Consider the following 16,323-nt stretch of genomic DNA (forward strand, 5'->3'; position numbering starts at 1 on the left):
TTCCATACCTACATGAAGAGCTCTCTCTTCTTCTCATTCATCGTAAATGAAAAAAAAAAAAAAAAACTTTTTATGACCGCTTTTAATATTTTACTTTCGCTTACTGCGTTGTTGCGCAGTTAATGTGGAAGGGTAAGTGAAGGAAATAGCAGCAAATTTACAAACCTATTGTTTACATAGTTGGGGAAAAAAATCTGCTAAGAACCCTAGTATAGTGTAGAGTTAAATTTTGACTATCTTTAACAAGGAGCGTATTCTCCATGTGTACAAGGTAAACACTGCATGCCTTTGATTTTGTTTATTTTATTTTTATTTTACATCAAGCGTAAATTATTGAGAATTCTTTTTATTGAAAGAAGTAATTTCGAAATGTCCACTATTTGAAATTCCCCACCCTACATTTTTGGATTAAAATAATGATTAATTACTGTGGGAAATTTGGGTAAAAGGGGTGATCTAGCCTCAATTGGGAACCTTAACCACCTTCTCATTGGTAGCTATCTATAGGCGTGCCGTAAGCCGACGGGTTTCTCTAGGTGTATGGACTACTTCCAAGCTTTCATCCTTTATGGATGGACCCTGTGGGCTGTCGACTGAATAAAATGTAGTATCCTCGAGGTCCGCGCAAAGGTTGTTGTAGGTGTTCACAAAGACCTTACTCAGGGAACTGATAGGTTCCCTTTACACATTTAGTCTTTTGCTTTATTATTTCTTAAGGTCTTATTATGCTTATGGAGGACGACATTAATGTTGTGCTTCTTTTTGAAATTATCAATTAATCAAGCGATAGAGGAAGGTTAAAGGAGGTTTTAGTCGGTACATTGCTCTAGTTGGGAGTTAGTAGAGATTGTGGCTACTAGAGCCACAGAAAACACCTTTATTATGTTGAACAGGTGGAAGGAGAGTTCATTAAATGTGCTCTGCTTATCGAACTATCAGCCGGTCAGAGTGTTTGCCATCTTCACAGGGTTGTTCCAAGCCACCAATGGCAGCCTCCAGACCACAAAAAGACTTAAAATAGTATGGATATATTCAGAGATGGAAAATGACAGAAGCCCCCCCCCAAAAAAAATTTTTAACTGACAACCAACCTTTATCCGAGGTAGACTGTCATCAGTATATCCAGGAGGTTATGGTGGCCAGATTGGGACTGCAGAATACGAGGGTCGTTAAGTCCGTGCAAAGTCAGAGAGATAGCACCACTGGCGCGTATCGAGGTTATGTTTAGTTAGTAGCATCTCTTGGAAGAACACACACCAAGTTTCAGCCAGATCGGTCTATTTCTTTGTTTGGAATTCGTTTGAATCGAGGAAGTCGAGTGATTTTCAAAAAATGGACGAAAAAGAATTTCGTGTGTTGATTAAACACTACTTTATGAAAGGCAAAACGCCTCAGGAGACTAAAGAGAAGCTTGATAAACATTATGGTGACTCTGTACCTTCGATTAGAACAGTTTATAAGTGGTTTCAAAATTTACAAGTGACGCTGAACGTTCTGGACGCCCTGGTGAGGTTACTATTCCAGAAATCATTGATAAAATCCATGATATGGTGATGGATGACAGAAGAGTGAAGGTGCGTGAGATTGCTAGTGCTGTGGGCATCTCGAATGAACGGGTACATAATATTTTGCATCAACATTTGGACATGACAAAGCTATCCGCAAGATGGGTGCCGCGATTGCTCACGCTTGACCAAAAACGAAATCGTGTGAAGTGTTGCAAGGACGGTTTGCAGCTGTTCCAGAAGAATCCGCAGGACTTTAAGCGTCGTTTCGTCACTGTGGAAGAAACATGGATACATCACTACACTCCTGAGACCAAAGAACAATCTAAACAATGGAAACCAAGGGGGAATCTGCGCCAAAAAAGGCGAAGACCGTTCCTTCGGCCGGAAAGATTATGGCGACTGTCTTTTGGGATTTGCAAGGAATAATCCTCATCGACTATCTGGAAAAGGGTAAAACTATTACAGGTGCATATTATTCATCGTTATTGGACCGTTTGAAAACCGAACTGCAAGAAAAACGCCCACGATTGTCCCACAAAAAAGTCCTTTTCCATCACGACAACGCACCAGCTCACACCTCAGCAGTTGTGGTCGCAAAATTAATGGAAATAGGGTTCCAACTCGTTTCACATCCCCCCCTATTCTCCAGACTTGGCTCCCTCGGACTACTATTTGTTCCCCAATATGAAGAAATGGCTGGCGGGAAAAAGATTTTATTCAAACGAGGAGGTGTTTGCAGAAACGAATGGCTATTTTTCAGACTTGGACAAATCCTATTATTCGGAAGGGATCAACAAACTAGAGCAGGGTTGGACGAAGTGTATAAGCCTAAAAGGAGACTATGTTGAAAAATAAAAAAGGTTTACCCCAAAAAATTAAGTAGTTTTTATTTTTGCACGGACTTTACAAACGACCCTCGTAGTGATTGGTGTAGACAGAATGATCTAAAAGGATAAGGAAGCATGCTGGCAACCTTGCTTGAAAAGCTTGAGAAAGTAGAAAGGATTTTCTATTTGGGTTGGCTTTAAATTTCAAAATATAATTAACTTTTACTCACATTATACAGTTTGTAAAGTCGTCCATTACAATTAGCTAGCACTTTAGAGAGGTCTTCTATCCTTCTTCCTCTTCTAGAACTGCATAAACGAATTCTCCTAAAAAAGAATTCAAGTAAAAATTACTAACTATCGATCATGAAAAATGTAAACATAAAATTGGGAGAAAATCCATGGCAGACATTCTGAGAAAATATAAACAAAAAGAAATCCTTTCATTAAAGTGGTATACCTCCGAATGAAAAATTCAAGCTCCGAAATTTACATTCTCTTTAATAATACAGCTGTTGCAGCTTCATAAATTACACTTATCAACAAGGCTATGAGTATGCTCTATATTTTAAAGAAAATTAGGGGTTGTTCCTTTTATAGAAAAAGAAAAAATTCAAAGTTGGGTGTTTTCCAACGTTACGCTTTTACGCCGACTTTTTGACGATCACAGACATTTGTAAATTATTACTGCATAGTCATTAGATTATTGCTGTTCATTTGAAGTAGCATTGTAGTCAAATTGATAGCAAACCCTAGCGTAGATAAAATAGTTTATACTAGTTCAACTAATTTATGAGGCAGTTACTCTTAGTATTTAACCAAATTATCCTTAGTCAGCAGTTTTAGTAATATAGTTAATTTCAAGTAAATAAGATGGGGGGGGGGGAGACAAATTTACACTTCTCTCTTCCGTTACGAAATATCCTCGTTTGAGCGTGTGTATGTTAGTCAGTACTCAGGCACAAACATCCACATACCAACCATACACATCAATAATATTGCGATATGCAAGACCTACTTGGATAACTTAATTTTAACACTTCCTCTTTTCTAGAACTTCACATCCTCTGCTTCTGTTTGGCGAAAATAGGAATAACAATTTCCTTTGCAATTTCTGCTTTCAATAAATTTGCACAATTATGGGTGGTATTCCCTAATTTAATACCATTATTCTCTAGACTAATTTCAATTTCACAAATTTTTTATTAATAAACAAATTATGACGAATATAAGAACACGCACTACTCAAACTTCAATTTATGCAATAGTGAACTTAATTATGAAATTTGTATTAAATATGTATTAAAAATGTTATAAAGAGAGATTGAGAGAGAAATGGTTCACTGTACAACTATAGGAAGTTAGATTTATACTCACAGACTCCAGGGTACCCTAACTAAAACTCATTCTCTAACTCACTTCTCTCAAGTGTGCAACATTAATTTTTAAACATAATCGTTTTAATAATTTAGTGGATAAACTCTAAAACTTACGACGAAAAGACCTTTCGCTGAAGGTTAGGTACGGATATTGAATTTAGAATATTGGATTAACTTGAGATTTTGAAGTAAAAAAATAAAGAAACAAAAGAAAATTGATAAATTACATCTTAATTTAAGTTTCTTATTAATGATTTTTTTATAGTGATGTTTGTGTACTTACGATTGTTTTTCGAACTTAACTGGCATGGATTTCCTTCAAATCCACTTCGCAGACTAAAGCACGCGATCATCTCAACATATAACGCCGATCTCCTAGGATTGCTGTGTAAGCTTGCCAATCAGGCGAAATAACGGCTTTTATCACTGGATGGTCGTTGTTCATTCCACTCACGCCCTTGGCGCACATGCATGGCGCGTATATGTATGGATATATACATGCATGTGTATTTGTGCTATCCTAATCACTCATCTCTTTTGCTTATTGTCCTGCATACGGTTGCAAAATAAATAAACAAAAAAAAAAACTGGCATGGTACGCAAACTTGTAGATTAGTTGCTACTATCAAGTCAGCAAGTTTCAAGTAAGTTATTTATTAGTTTTGTGAAGCAGATTTAATTAGAGAAGAAATATTTTCAGTATAAAGTACTGCTTGCTAGTCACCGAATCGCGAGATATTAAATTAGTATGTACGTAGGTTTCACTATGGTTCCAGAACAGTGATGTCTAAAATTTCATATATTCATTCAACAAAAATTTGTGTGACATATTTAAATTAAATGTGTAATTTAAATGTAAATTAATAATGTTGAATAATTTAAATGTAAATTAATAATGTTGAATAATTTAAATGTAAATTTAATTAGTAACTAATTTACATAAATGTATTACTTAATAATTTAATTTTTTTTTTGGTTATAATTTTGCATTATTTCCTTTGTGGGATTTAAGTAAAAATGAAAACTAATTAATTAAGAACTTACTGCAATAGTGCAACTAAACCTTTTCATCACTACTTTCAACCAATAATGAATGAAATTTGAATTTTTATTTATTAATAGTTTTGTTCCTAAATTATTTAGAAAAATAAAAGTATAATCCCAATAAAACCTCTATTGAATTACCAATCTTCCAAGTTGGTTTACGTACAAATATACATATACATACTGAGTATAAAATGGGTATAAATTACAATGCCGCTATATCTAAAAAGAGGACTTGTAGAAGAACTCTGTAGAAGGTTGAGGAAATACAAGTTAGGAGCGAAGAATATACTACTGTTACTGTCTGAAGGAAACGAACGAACTGAACTAGAACAAAAGCCATGCCCATTGTTCCCACTTCTAAACATTGGGAACAGAATCTCTCCATTCCTATCAGGGAGCTGTGTTTGACAATGGAGCCTGGTAATACATACATGGTCTTTCATGTACAGCTGTATACGTGTACCCTTCAACAGTGTCGTTCATACAGATCTCTCTCTAGTTGCAATTTTATCAAAATTTTTTTTTTTTAAATTAATAATTCACATTATCACCAATATTTTAGATAACAGTATTACTTTCTCCATATTTATTATTAGAAAATTCTATTTTCTTTTACCCCTCAGAAAAGGTAGAACTGTGGAAATAGTGTACTAAGTTTGTACTTACTGAGAATTTTCGTTTTTAATTATTCTATTTACTCAAGTACACACTCACAGACTATATGAGCTCAAAACAACAACAACAGGGGAGCTTAACACAAGTATTTTCTGAGAAAACTCAATTTCCTTAATACATTTTCTCTTACTGGAGTATTTATTTATTTGTTTGTTTTATTGCTAAATGATACATTTCTATAGCAAGAGTTTGGGCTCTGCCAGTAATAACAAGTATAAAAAGAAATAGCCACTACCCATTACTTCCACTTGTGAAAGATAAATACAAAATAAAATAAAAGTATGATATACAAAATCACCCCTTGTACAATTATTTCTTAAAAACAAAGAAAAATAATGAAAACTGATATATTTACGAGAAATAACTTAAATTTAATAATGATAGGAGTTTAATTATTATTCGGCGGCGGGATTTCTTTATAGCTGTTAAATATAATTCTTACAAATCTGTACCTCTCATCTGGAGCACCAGAAATGAAATAAAATAAACTGTTTAATTTTTCTTTGCTGTTAATATCAAGTAGAGTAGTGTAAACCTCAGTGTTATTGGAGCTTATATAACTATTTAACAATCTTTTCCTTAGTGAATTATAGAAAGAACATTCCAGCATGAAGTGAATAATATTGTCTCTTTTTCTTTCAGCATAAGTAAAACAAACCCTTTCATGGTCAAATACATGGTTTATTCCTTTATGAAAAAAACTTAGGATACTTAAGTACTAAGTATCCTAAGTATCTTACTGTAGTAAGAAAACGTAAAAGAAGAATTAATTCTACATAATAAAACTGAAATGTATTTATTTAAAAATATTTTTATTTGGCGACAAGATACCACGTAAATAGTTTTATAAAATAAAGAAACGTTGTCACTAAAGAAAAACTTCAAAGATAAACGAACTTAAATGCGAGGCAAAGTATTTAGGAAAAGCAAGGAGATAAAAAAAAAAAAAAAAAAATGGAATGGGAGCCCCCAAGTGCAATGAAAAGCATAGTATAAGAGATAGTTTTGAGAGGAGTAAGTCTGATAAGAGTATTTCGTTGCTGCTCTTGGCCCAATTTAATGTGCTTGCAAATATGCATGAGTCTGGAAGAAGAGGGTGGGTGTTTCCTCTACCTAGCGCTTCCCTGTCCGTCCTCTCTTCACAGCAGAGGGCGTATTATATCGAAGACCACCTTGAATATATTAACGAAATTTATTCCACCATTGGAGCTGGGGAGGCTTGCTGCTCATAGGGCTTTCTATAGCTTCGGCTCTGACAAAACCAAACCACCAGTATGCCTAACTCCAGAAAATACAGAAATTGAGACGTCTGTGGCGGTCAATTTTCTCATTAGAAAATTATTCCATTTCAACTTGGATAGCTGGAAATCCTCGCATCTACTTCATATAAATAAACAGTATTTAACGAAAATGCCCAGTATAATCAACAAACCTTTATGTAAATTTAATCAAAATATCAAATTTCTTTTATACTTGAATCCTTAGTAATAATAATATTTTTATTTGTTTTAAGATTGAACTTATACAAAGGGTTGGTGTGATTACAGTAAACATAACAGTTCATAAAAACAGAAACATAAAATATTGAAACTGAACAGAAAGATCTAAGTTCTCAAACAGAATATTTAAATAAAACTGAAATATCAACTTATCAGAAAATAATAGTTCTAATTAAAAAAAATAGACTCCATAACAAATTTAAAAACATTATCTTTCTTTTACAATTCAAATTTTGAAAATGGCAAATTCAGTTATTAATATGGTTCATTGCTCTAACTTCCAATCCCTTTAAAAGATATAAATATATGTCATTAATTTTGTTAATATCAATTTTATACAATAAAGTCTCCATAGACACATTCTCCCTGAGCTACAGGAGAGGGATTAATATATCTAGCCAAATATTTTTCCCTTACTTCATTAAATTTGCAACAATAAAAAAGAAAGTGATAGATATTATCTTTATGATTTAACGAACAAAGAGAACATAATCTGTCTGGAAAAAATTTATAATTTTTAAAGTTAAGGTATAGAGAGGGATATTTTTTATTGAATAATCCTTAGTATAAATTTACGAAATATCCAAATTAACTGAACTTAATTCTGAATACATTATTATTATTATTATTATTTTTCCTTATAAAAAAAAAAATATAATCTCCGGATTACAATTTTAGAAAAAAAGGTATACAATTTAGACTATGAGAGTGGTAACAAAAACTAAAAAATGCTGAAGTTCAAACCTGATATTTAATTTAATTTAATACCTCTACCAGTAGTGAACGTTGCCCAGCTACCTTGGGCTTTACTTAGACCGAAGACTTTCTTGGGACCCCCACACTGAACAGAACTGCTATCGACAACTTAAAAGACTCGTAGACGGTAGATCTTAACTCTCTCTCTCTAGACAACAAAAGACTGATTTATACTTCTATTTTGAAACCCATGTGAGCGGCGTATGGAATAGAGCTGTGGGGTTCAACCAAACGCTTCAATCTCCAAAGGATTCAATCGCTACAATCTAAAATACTTCGAACTATTCTAAACGTTCCATTTTAAGGTCTCCAACCTGATCTTAACATTCCTTTTATCAAACAAGTTGCTAAAGTTTACAGTAAACTCCACTTCAGTCTGCAATCTCACATAAATCCTCTAGCTGAAAGTCTTACTCCAAGAACTCTTTCTGATAACCCGGACAAGACGCTTTAAGAGACAGTGTGGCCTCGTGATCTCCTCTCAAGTGAAAAGAGTGACTAATGTTTTTGGAGTGTTACCACAGGGTAACTTCTCCATTCGTTTGTATCTACCATTCACTTCTATCATTGTTACTTATAGCGCCATCGCGTTGATTGTAGCACAAATAAACGCAAAAAAAAAAAAAAAATTCTTGGGGCATAACAATGTTTTCTGTGTTCCAGTACTTCCATTTTCACGAAAACAGCAATCATACTCATTACAATTTAACGTGTGCTGAAACAATGTTTCCAAGTAACTGTAACTTGATAATCAAACTTTATTCATAACAATTAGTGTTCAAGATAAGACTATTCAGACGAAGGAAATAATTGTTTCAAGCTCTTAGCTACGTTTTTCTAAACGATCTTATGAAAAATATATGTGCTTATTGTTAATTAATTTAAATAATAATTTTAATTAAAATACTCACATTTTGACAAAGAAACTCGATGCAGTGCCTCCAATACCAAAATTCAAAGAAATCAAGGTATTCCAAAAACAAAATCCTAAGAATTCCAGTGAACGCCCAATGGTCAATCCGTAATAGCCTCCTTCTTAGAGACCTAAAAAAAAAGTCAACAATTTAGGAGCAAAATTAAGACAAAATTTAAAAATTACCCAAGCCAAAGTATTCCTTGAAAGTGGACCAATAAAATAATACAAAGATCAAGGCAACTTCAACTGAAATCTCTTATGCTTATGTTTTAGATCTTTTAATTAAATTTTAGTTGTACTTCAAGTTGTCACAGTTTAAATTGTTTCAAAATGTGGTTTTATGGCCACAGTGTTAGACATCACTGATTTCATCCGTGCAGCATGCATGTTTATTGTATCTCTGACCAATTTCGTACTTTCATCCATTACTAGAGGCTACCAATATCAGTTTTTTTTTTTTATAGAGATTTCAACTTCACTTTTTTTTTTACGCCTCAAACTACACATTTTAAGCTCCCTCTTTTTCATCAAGTGTAGTGTAAGACGGAAACAAAATGAAATCGAATTCTCTACATCAAACTAATTAATCTATATATCTACAAAAAAAACTTTTTCTTTGTAAAACTACCTTGTAGACAATTTTGTAAGTTTATTCTGGTAATAAAATCAATAAAATTAACATACTACCTATTTTGAATTCATTTCTTTTTTTATTTGTGCCCAGCTTAAATGATTAGAAACAAAACGTTTTTGTAAAAGAAAAAAAAAAGCACAAAATGTTACACGAGGTCGCAAGCTTAAGAGGAAGGGAGTCAGGTCTAGTAAAAGTAAAAAAAAAAAAAAAACGCTCTCGGATCAAAAGAGTTAAGTTAGTTTCCGAAGGAAGAAGAAGGAAATTGCTGAGTTTTCCACATGTGTCTCTTTTATTCTATTTTCTTTGGCTACCTCCAACTTCCACTTCAAAAGTTCAATTGAAGAAATGAATTTCTTTGAGGAGGATCTTATCTCTGAATTTATTTCTATATAAATTGTAACTCTTTAAGCTATTGCCGAATAAAACAATCACCCTTCAAAATAAGGGAAATTTAGATTATTAAAATTAAAGGGTTTAATTTACTTTCTCCCGGGAGGTTACCCTCCAGGTTATTAGCACCCCTCGACTTCTAGCGGAACTGTGGACGCGCTAGATCGGAAGTGGAGCTTGTTTTCCAAATGCTCAGCATCCTTAACAATGTATTTAATGACATGAAGACGAAAGTATCCAGGATAGTAAGGATTATCTCACTCACAGGCCCCTCTCTTTTCCCATCACACCAAACTATGGGAAGAAATTAGATAGTGCCATCCCTATAAGTTAACAGAATTAGATCAGTGAATGGAATGGTACGTTAGAGAGACCTTTTAGAAAAGAAATGGTCTTGACAGAATTTTTTCTAGAAAAAAAAATATATTTTTTTTTAATTTATTTTTGTAATTTACAATCTGTACTCCTATAAATATATACAATAAGTAAATAGGAGGGAATGAGATGAACTGGTGCGGGAAGAGCAGGAGGAGAGAAGCTATCCAGCGGTAGCACTCACTATATGAGATAGGGGAATGTGAGGAGGAGAATATGAGTAGGAGAGAGGAGAGATTTAGTTCTTCAGACAGTAAGGAATTCGCGGGGCCACTGGTGATTCAGTCGGCGAGGAGTATTGTTAGGGATATCAGAGAGACTGTGCAAGAGGATTTGAGCAAGTAGAGAGAGCAGTATGGAATTTTTGATATTTAGTCTTAACGAGTTAGTCTATGAAGGGAATGTTGAGGTTGTGGTGAAGAGTGAGGTTAGTCACCGTATAAAGGAGCGTCAACTATCTGTCGGCAGGAGTTTTGATTGAAATGTTTGTACCGTCCGTACGTTTGTTGGTTTGGCTGAACCCTACAGCTCTAGTCCGTAAGTCCACAATAGGTTTGAGGATAGTACTGTATAGTAATCGTTTGAGTTTTAAGGGTAATTTGGTGCGTCGTCCAAGTAGTCTGTAAAGCAGTTTCGTCATTGATTGCCTTTTAAATCTAGAGTGTGGGTTCCACATGAGCCTTTTGTCTATGTAGAGCTCAAGGTAGCGCACCAGATCTGTACGAAGAAGAGGATCGCTGTTGAAGGAAGAGTCCTGGCGTCGAGGTTACCATGATCAACAAGGTGGTTCCTCCAGGGTGAGGTCTATTCATTGCACTAAGAATTGGCTGACCCCTGCGAATGTTCCAAAAAATATTTCTAATAGTAGAATTCATTAGTGCTATACTATTTTTGAAATAATATAAAAAAAATTCAAACTCACACAAAAAAAAAATTTGAGTTAGTGTTTACACAAACAGAAGCCGTTTCTAGGGAATCACTAGTCACAATCAAAGAGGCCCTCAAAATGGGCATTTCTTTGGAGAAAAGCAATACTTTTTTGAAGTAATAAGAGAAAGTGGAAATAAAGAGTAAGAGAGTGAGTGACTGAGTGAGAGAAAGAGAGACTGCCTCTCTGAGAGAAAGTAGTTAGCGGGTGGCATGCGCGGTAAGGTTGCCCGCCACTCCAAAAAAAGGGGTAGCTGGTTGGCGGGAGGAAATGGCTCACGCGGGAGACCGGCATTACCGCCGTGTATGCCGGGCCGTTCAAGCACCTTACAATACATACCAAATATATTACTATATTTATATAATATGTATATGTAATAACCTATCAAAAAAAAATATATATATATATTCTTACAAAAAAAAAAAAATGTAATATACAATTAATAATTAATACACACACAAAAATACACACCAACACACGGACTTAACAGAAAGAGAAATACAAGACTGATGATTTTAAATTTTTAAATAAGAGTGATTGTGTGAATGATGGCTAAGAATGGATCAGTGTGAACGGTAATTTTTTGATGATTCGGTCGAGTTATTTTATTTTATTTTTTTAAATTTTAATTTTATTGCAATAATTTGGCTACTTATTTGTTTTTTAATTATTACTTTTTTTTTTTTTGGTGACTATTCTATAAATTAACTGAATAACAGACAATATTTTGTATAACACACCGACATTTTATAAAACTATATTACAATATATATTTAAAAAATAAAATAAATATAACTCGTAAAGAAGTAATGAAGAATCGTTGGAACGCGTGATTCAAACACGGACTACTCAGTGCGATACGGTAAGTAATAATATCACGTTAAACTGATAAGAAAATAATTAAAATTTATAAATCATTGATGCACTATAAAAAAAAATGCACTAGTTAAGTTTTATTTTCTGAAATTTGTTTAAATTTAAGGAAAATGAAAAATCCAAATTTTAATAATTTTAAAACCACAGCACAGACTGCACTGTTATGGCTTTCTCTTTGCACAAACTTAATTTTTAGACTTAAGTCTAAAAAAAAATGTGGATTTTTTTTTTAATATAAAAATAGTGTCTAAATTTTCTTGTGTAAATAAGCGCTTAAATAAACTTAATCGAAAAATTATTTGCGGTTTAATTTTTTGTCACTTTTACTTTTATCTCATTTAAATCAGGAAGTCTTGTTAGCGTGCAGATTTTCGATGATGAATTATTATAGGAAGTTACTCAATTTGAGATCTAATGAATACTTATAAATTAACTTAAATTTTTGTAAAAACTGAAAATAAATTTTAATATCCCAGTGCAAAAAAAAAGTAAATTGTTATAAACTTTCACCAGACCATGAATTTTCTTATTTCCAATTATAAAAGATTCAATTTATTTAACGAGTGAGAAGAACCCTGAACAATTTTAATTTATTTTACTTATATTGAAAAAACGAGAGAGCAGATTTTCACAAGGATGCAACTGTTTACTATGATTACTAGAGGCCTGGAAAATGGTTTTCCCCAAATTGGTTTGCGTATAATAGTCAACATAATCCAAAAATGCAAACTTGCAAGAAAGTTCAGATGTGATATTTTGACACGATACCACATTAGCACTTGGTTAAGCTTTTTTTAATTTTTGTTGAATGAACCTTTTTTCTGACTTACAGAAACACAATAAGCCTATATTTTGTGAAAGATTCTAATATTTTCTTAGCTTGAAATAGCAAAAATATGATTTAATAAAATAAACAAAGGGTTTCTGACTTAGGAAACCACAAATATTTATTTTTCCTAGCTCTGATATACTGATTTATAAATTTTACAATAATATAAACACAAATGAGAATTTTTCCAACGTTTAATTTGATAACTACCCTAGACTTAATGCTTTTTAAGTACTTATCTTCAACAGGTTTCTTTGGTACCAAACACAATAAATTGCATAATGCAAGGCGGCAATTTCTTTACAACCAGGGGTGTCAAACTTAATTAAAACACGGGCCAATTGGTGCTGCAGGCAAGATTCAAGCGGGCCACATCATAATTTAAAATTTTTGTTAAATCTATATTCTGAAGTGAGGATTCTAGAATATGGATAGAATAAATTAAAACACTATATAATTGTATTTATAAAACGAAAATTATTCTTTTTTACCTCGAAACTTGGCCAGCGATTTCCTCGTACAAGTTTGGTTATATCTCTGGATTCAAAGACTGAGAACGTAAGAATATATTTTTGGGAATTCCTACTTCTTTTTTGTCTCTTAAAAAATCGAATCATTCCAGTGGAATGCCACTTAGAGTGGCAGACAAAATCGCTTCCCGGAAACATCGTGCGGCACTAAGTCAGCGTGTTTTGTACACGCCCGCAAGCCTCCACTGGTAAGGCACTGGACCACTTGGTATAATCGTCTTCAGTAGCTAAAGGGTTAACGAGAGAATTGTGTCTACGGCATTGTCTTTAACTCCCCTGAAGCTTTTCTTCATAAGATTTTCTATTTTCATTGTATTACAGAACAACGTGGGCCACAAAAATATTACCTCGGGGGCAGCCAGTTTGACAATCCTGCTTTACACAGTTCTGAAATAGTTATTCATAATAATTTTTCTGATTTTTTTTTTTTTTTTTTTTTAAATTTTGAAACTAACAAACTTTGTGGATACTGAAAACTTATTTTAGGGACTGATTCACTTATCAAAAAAGGATTAATTATTGCCAATTCCTGTAATAATTTTTTATTTATTTTTATTAGTCCTGAAGATGACCTAGACCCTAGATGGGAAGCTTGGCAAAAAATAAAACAAATCATGACTGAAATAGGCTATAATCTTTCTTCCTTAATAGTTCTTGTTTAATGTGCAACCATTTAAAATTGCAGAAAATTAAAAATAAACAAACAAATATTTATACGAGTAGATTAGCAACTAGGGAAGGGATTAGCTATGAGGTTAGCATACTGGACTCCCACGCGGAGGTCCCGGGTTCGAATCCAGCAGCTGACCCTTAGATTTTCTCTTCCTAGGAGCTTTTTACAGCTCACTGTCCGGTGATGGACAGTGTTGTCTGTAACGAGAGAACACTGTCCGGAGGCCGGCTGAAAAAAGCTCCGGGCGCCAATAACCTTAGATGTTGACGCGCCTTAAAACATTAAAAATAAAAAGATTAGCAACTGATGCATTGTACATGAAAATCTGTCCAGACGTATTTTTCAATTCAACACGTTTCACAAAGTATGGTTTAAATATTTTACAACCGTAGATTAAACATTTTAAAATAATATATACTGTTTTCATGTACTTATCAGATTAATGTAACCATTTTAATTAATTTGAAAGCGATGTAATAATTATTTCAGAACAAACATCCTCTTTTATGGTAAATTTAATTTTTATTATATTTTAACATTACAAAAGAACCATACAATTTATTGAATTCAATAACAAAATTATGTTTTTACTAATAATAATAATATTACAAATCTATTTATTTTATAAAACCGCTGTACATGGTGATCACAAGATATACATGCTTTATTTTTTTTATTTGTTTATTTATTTTGCAACTGTTACATGTATTTAGATGTAAATTTAAGGAGATTTATTCAAATATTTATGGAGGGTAATCAAATAATAATTTAGATATAAGGAGAGTTGTGGTTGGAATACGTAACATCCGCCCAAACAGTAATGTAAAGTCATTATTTGAAAGCCAAAATATGAAGGTGAATAATAAAATTATTTACTTATTTATTCCCATACCTTCAGACATAATTATAAATTAATCAGAGATAAATAATGATGGGTGAGAGGGGGTACTTGTTGAAATCAACACAATCATAACGATTTCATAATCATAAATTTTATACAAATATAAACATTTAAACAAGCAACGTGTACTAATTGCGAATTTGTAGCAATGCACTGTAGCTACAGATTTCAGTGGAAAAAAGGCAATAAGTTTTAAACAATTGGTAGGCTATATAGTTGTTGAAATAAAGTAGCAACTCGGTACGACTAGACAAATCTTACTGTAGAATAACTTTAGATATATAGAGAGACCTTCAAACTAACAAACCTCAGAGAGGAGGGTAGGCGAAAGAATGAATAAATATTGATTCTCTAGGATTCCCATGGGTAACGTCCAATATACATGATAAAAATGAAAATAATGCTGTACACCATTCACTAAAAAAAATATTTTAATACAACACCTTCTATAGGGTAATAATAAAAGCGTTTAAACAGAACGAAGTACTTTTATATGACTAATTCAGTCAAATTAATTTTCATCAGTCATGTTTTAACTTGAGATTTTTTTAAAATAATAGTAAAGTAGTATAGTAATCGCCTATTTTTTCAGGCGGGGCTTAACGTCCAACTACCAATTAGGTGACGTGGACGGAGGCGACTAGCAAACATACTTTACTGTTAATTTTGTTTAATTAACCATTAAATAAAATCCAAGGCCTCTAGACCGGGAATCGAACCAAGTACCACAATACATATTAGCTTCGCAGGTCTCGCCTCTAACCGCTCGGCTACCGTGGCGCCAAAATATATACAATGTGCTTATTTTTAATTAAATTAAATTACAATTTTAATTAAAATACTCACATTTTGGCAGAGAAACTCGATGGAGTGCCTCCAATACCAAAATTCAAAGAAATCAGGTAATCCAAACACAAAATCCTAAGAATTCCAGTGAACGCCCAACGGCCAATCCGCCTCCTTAGAGACCTAGAAATGTCAACAATTTAGGAGCAAAATTTAAAAATTACCCAAGCCAAAGTATACCCTTGAAAGTGGAACAATAAAATATTACAAAGATCAAGGTGACTTCAACTGAAACCTCGTATGCTACAAAATGTTGTAGATCTTTTAATTAAATTTTAGTTGTACTTTAAATTTTCACAGTTTAAATTGTTTCAAAATGTGGTTTTATAGCCAGTGTTGGACATCACTGATTTCATCCGTTGCAGCATGCATGTTTATTGTATCTCTGGCCAATTTCGTACTTTCATCCAGCAATAATCGCACCTCAGGAGGCCTTCATTGGTTACGATATTGCCACTGTGCAAGGTTCTGTATACCAAACATCAGTAGTCAAAATTCAGTCTTTTTCTCTTGTTTACCACGCGATCTAACGTACTTCTTTAAAAGTCTCACTGCGACCCAATTCTTCTTTTATTAAATTACAAAATTAAAGTAATGCCTATTTTTCTCAAGCAGACTTTATATCCAACTACCAAATTAAAACCGGAAGTATTGATTTAAAAAATAATAAAAACAATTTATTGCCTTTATTTATTTATATTACATTGTTATTAATACAGTCACTTTATTAATCC

The 16,323-nt window shown here is 33.0% G+C and overlaps 2 protein-coding genes and 1 pseudogene across 13 annotated transcripts in view; 1 reads left to right on the forward strand and 2 right to left on the reverse strand.

Moving 5' to 3' along the window:
• Positions 1-16,323, reverse strand: part of LOC141448007 (uncharacterized) — a 149,609-nt gene that overhangs the window by 2,979 nt on the left and 130,307 nt on the right. For 9 of the 12 annotated variants that reach the window (XR_012454780.1, XR_012454776.1, XR_012454772.1 and 6 more), the window contains 4 exons: positions 15,590-15,712; positions 8,603-8,735; positions 3,998-4,263; positions 2,566-2,662 (listed from right to left, as the gene is read on the reverse strand). The gene's annotated coding sequence lies outside the window, so the exon portion shown is untranslated. Of the gene's footprint in view, positions 1-2,565; positions 2,663-3,997; positions 4,264-8,602; positions 8,736-9,724; positions 9,955-10,718; positions 10,841-15,589; positions 15,713-16,323 lie in introns of all 12 variants that reach the window. The other 3 variants (XR_012454775.1, XR_012454774.1, XR_012454773.1) reach the window with 3 other exon arrangements.
• Positions 10,919-16,323, forward strand: part of mAChR-B (muscarinic acetylcholine receptor) — a 307,231-nt gene continuing 301,826 nt past the window's right edge. The window contains exon 1 of the mRNA XM_074115997.1: positions 10,919-11,796. The gene's annotated coding sequence lies outside the window, so the exon portion shown is untranslated. The remainder of the gene's footprint in view (positions 11,797-16,323) is intronic.
• LOC141448282 (U4 spliceosomal RNA) lies at positions 15,988-16,057 on the reverse strand (annotated as a pseudogene).

Source organism: Rhodnius prolixus, unplaced genomic scaffold, assembly GCF_049639745.1.
Source record: "Rhodnius prolixus isolate KJV_2025 unplaced genomic scaffold, Rpr scaffold_13, whole genome shotgun sequence".
NCBI lineage: Eukaryota > Metazoa > Arthropoda > Insecta > Hemiptera > Reduviidae > Rhodnius > Rhodnius prolixus.